The sequence below is a fragment of the Heterodontus francisci genome, unplaced genomic scaffold, assembly GCF_036365525.1.
Source record: "Heterodontus francisci isolate sHetFra1 unplaced genomic scaffold, sHetFra1.hap1 HAP1_SCAFFOLD_88, whole genome shotgun sequence".
Classification (NCBI taxonomy): domain Eukaryota; kingdom Metazoa; phylum Chordata; class Chondrichthyes; order Heterodontiformes; family Heterodontidae; genus Heterodontus; species Heterodontus francisci.
The window spans coordinates 2,512,478-2,516,909 of record NW_027142063.1 but is presented as its reverse complement, the minus strand read 5'-3'; the positions used below and the strand labels follow the sequence as shown (position 1 = coordinate 2,516,909).

General features: G+C 41.8%; 1 non-coding gene across 1 annotated transcript; it reads right to left on the bottom strand.

Annotated features, from left to right (window-relative positions):
- Window positions 1-3,962: 3,962 nt before the first annotated feature.
- trnav-gac (transfer RNA valine (anticodon GAC)) lies at window positions 3,963-4,035 on the bottom strand. Its single transcript has one exon. It is a non-coding gene; the product is annotated as a tRNA-Val (tRNA).
- Window positions 4,036-4,432: the final 397 nt, after the last annotated feature.

Genomic DNA, 4,432 nt, shown 5'->3' with positions numbered 1-4,432 from the left:
GATCCACAATTATTCAAAGGCATCGACAAAGTGAAAAACAAGAAAATCGATGAGTCAATGCAAGCCAAACAACCGAAACACTGAAGAATTCCATTCCATTCCAGTCCAGAACCTAGTCCTGTTGTTTTTGGAATCAGGTCACAATTACAGCAACAACTTGATATTCCCACTTGGCTATCTGTACATTTAGTTAATTACAATTTTGTCGACAAGCTCTTTGAATCCACTTGTCTGGTCCTCAAGCCAGCTCCGTATGGAAGTCAATTCCACCTTCTGCAAGGCTGTAACCAATAGAGAAACTTAATCTAAAAATGCCAGCAGACCAGGGCTCATCCGGGAGTTGAACGCAGGATCTCTCGCATGTCAATTAACCATACTCCCTAAGCGAGAATCATACCCCTAAACGAACGAGCCACTGACAGGTCAGGCTTTATTAGCTGCTGTGGAATTTCACTGGAACCCCCCAGCCAATCATCCATTTTTTTTCAGATCAAAGCAACATCCTGCAAATGCTGAAATAAAAACAGAAAGTGCTGGAAATGTTCAGCAGCTCTGGCAGCATCTGTGCTGTGAGAAACACAGTTAACGTTTCAGGGCACTCACCTTTTGTTTCAGCCATCCTTTCAGACTGCTTCTGTCCATCCAATCTCACTTTCTATTCTCTCCACATTCCTACCATTCACTACGTTACTACATTTTTCATGAATTCCTCATTTCTTTTATTCATTACAATTTTGTATTTCTGGCCTTTGCTTCAGACACCACCACAAGTGGAATCATGTCTCCATCTACCCAATCAAACCACTTCGCTGCATCCTCACATTGCAATGTTTCTTTAACCCTGACAGTCTGTGGAGCTTCGGCTGCTTGATTGCAGTTCTTGCTTCCCGCCAGTAGATGTCACCTCACTCCAAGCCAGTGAAGTTTACAAATCTGAGAGAGACACAACAGGAAATAATTGTTCATATTATAGTGAATGTGTGGGATTTAGAAATACGAGGAGTGGAGACGAGTTATTATTGCACTCTGCTATTACATTTTTTATAATGGACTCCAGCATTTTCCCCACGACTGATGTCAGGCTAACCGGTATATAATTCGCTGTTTTCTTTATGCCTCTTTTTTTAAATAGTGGAGTTACATTAACTACCGTCCAATCCATTGGAACTGTACCAGAGTCGATAGAATTTTGAAAAAAAGACCAGAAATGCATCTGCTATTTCAAGGACCACTTCCTTAAGTACTATGGGATGTAGATTATCAGGCCCTGGGGATTTATCGGCCTTCAATCCCATCAATTTCCCAAACATTCCCTACTAATACTGATTTCATACAGTTCCTCCTTCTCACTAGACCCTATGTTCCCCAACATTTCTGGGAGATAATTTGTATCCTCCTTTGTGAAGACAGAACCAAAGTATGTATTTAATTGGTCTGCCATTTCTTTGTTCCCCATTATAAATTCCCCCATTTCTGACTGTAAGGGGCCCACATTTGTCTTCATTAATCTTTTACTCTACACATATCTATAGCAGCTTTTACAGTCAGTTTTTATGTTCTCTGCCAGCTTACTCTCATACTCTATTTCCCCCTTCTTAATCAATCCTTTTGTCCTCCTCTGCTAAATTCCAAACTGCTCACAATCTTCAGTTTTGCTGCTTCTTCTGGCCATTTTGAATTTCTCCTCCTTGGATCGAATACTTTCTTTAATTTCTTTTGCAAGCCACAATTGAGCCACCCTTCCTGTTTTACTTTTGCACAGACAGGAATGAACAATTGTTGTAATTCGTCCATGCGCTCTTTAAATGCTCGCCATTGCCTATCCACTGTCAATCCTTTAAGTAACGTTCCCCAATCTATCATAGCCAACTCCCGCCTCATACCTTCAAAGTTTCCTTTGTTTAGATTCAAGACCCGAGTCTCGGAATCAACTCTCTCACTCTCCATCTTAATGAAGAATTTTATCATATTATGGGCGGACCTCCCCAAGGGACCCCACACAACAAGATTGTTAACTAATCCTTTCTCATTACACAATACCCAGTCCAGGATGGCCTGTTCTCTAGAGGTGTTATACACCTCTATCAATTCTCAACTCAATCTCCTTTGATATAGGCAGAAAATCCCTCGCTTTTCCAACCTAACCTTGTAACTAAAATCCCCCATCCCTGGATCCATTCTGGTAAATCGCCTCTGCGTCCTCTCAAGGACCCTCAGATTCTTTCCAACGTCTGCTGAGCAGAACTGGAAGCAACACTCCAATTGGGGCCCAACCAGAGTATTATAATGGTTCAGCATAACTTACCTGCTTTTGTACTCAATGCCTCTATTTATAAAGCCCAAGATCCCATATGCTTTGCAAACCACTCTCGCAATATATCTTGCCACCTTCAAAGATTGATGCACATGAACCCCAAGTCCCTCTATTCCAGCACACTCTTTAGAACTGTGCCATTAAGTATATATTGCCTCTCCTTATTTTTTATGCCAACATACATCACCTCACACTTGTCACTATTAAATTCCATCTGCCACCTGTCTGCGCATTCTGCTAGCCTATCACTGTCCTGTTGCAGGCGGTTCATATCATCCTCACTGTTTGCCGCTCCTCCAAGTTTGGTGTCATCGGCATATTTTGAGATTCTACTCTGTATTCCAAGATCCAAGTCGCTTACCTTTAGCAAAAAAAGCAGTGGTTCTAGCAATGACCCTTGGGGAACACCACTGTCGACTATCCTCCAGTCTGACAAAGAACGATTTAACAAGATTCGCTGTTTTCTGTCCTTAAATCAATTTTCTATCCAATTGGACACTGACCCTCCTGTACCACGAACCTCAATTTTGTAAAACCCCCTTTTATGTGGTACCTTGTCAAACGCTTCCTTAAAATCCATAGAAACAACATCCACTGCATTCCCTTCATCAAGCTGCTCTGTTAGTTCATCAAAAAATGCAGTTAGATTAGTCAAGCATGAACTCCCATTTATAAATCCATGCTCACTCTCCTTAATTAAGTCAAACCTCTCCAAGTGACTGTTGATTTTTTACCCTGATTATTCTTTCTGAAACCTTACCCACCGCTGCTGTTAATCTAACTATCCTGTAGTTACCCAGACTGCCCTTCCACCCTTTCTTGAATTAGGGTGCCGCATTTGCCACTGTTTAATCCTCTGGCACCTCCCCCGTATCCAGGGAAGATTGGAAGATAATAGCAAGCCCTTCCGTTATCTGCATCCGCCTTTCCTTTCGCAACCTGGGATGTGAGCCATCCGGACCAGATAATTTATCTTCCCTCAGCACAGCCAGCCTTTTTAGTACCTCCCTTTCCTAATTTGTACTCTCTCCATTGCCTCTACTCTCTTCACTTCGACTGATATTTTGTCAAATTCCACTTCCTTAGTGATCACTGATACAAAGTACTCATTAAGTAGATTAACATTGCCCTGCACCTCTAAGCTTATATTATGCTTTTTGTCCCTAATAGGCCCTACTCAACCTCTTACTACCCACTTCTCATTTACATGCTGCTCGAAGAGTTTTGGGTTTCCTTTCATGTTGACTGCCAGTCTATTCTCATAGAAATAGAGAATAAGCAAATATAGAAGATGTAAGTATTTCCCATCCTTGATGAGGTGGATTTTTTTATGTTGTGGGTGGTAATGTCTTGGCCCACGAGTGTGGTGGAAGCAGAGACAATCAATGATTTGAAAAGGAATTTGGATGGATACTTGAAGGAAAGAAACTTGCAGGAGGAAAGGGATCGAGCTGGTGAGTGGAACTGACTAGATTGCTCCGGGGAGAGCCAGCATGGACGTGATAGGCCAAACGAACACCTTCTATGCTGTAAATGACTCTCTGTTGTTTCTCCAATTCAGTCCACTGGTGCTTGACAAATAATCTCAAAGGAAATTGTGCAACCAGAAAATCAGAACCAAGGCAAGGGACGCTTAAGGAAGCGAAATTGCTGAAACCCGGGATTGAACCAGGAACATTTAAATCGTCAGTCTAAAACTCTCCCAACTGAGCTATTTCAGCCCTACATTAACAATGGCTTGGTGTTCGTGTTTTGGAAGAAAATACATACATTCAAGTTTTCCAAAAAATTAAAGAACACAACATGTGAGTAATATTCCCCATTGCTTTCTCAGTACTGATGGATTGTGAAGCGGGAGACAGCCAGAAGTGCCACTGAGCCGCACAGACCCCGAGCTGAGAATGAAATGAGATCAAATTCAATCTTTCATGGACAGATGCTGCTGAGAGGTAAGAGTCCTGAATCAAAGCGAGACTTGCTCATTTCAAACACTCCCTGTACTCTCTGCTCATGAAGCCTTAAAAAACGGAAAAACAAAATGGCACTCAAACTCACAAAAATAAAATCAAAATACTGCGGATGCTGGAAATCTGAAACAAAAACAAGAAATACTGGAAC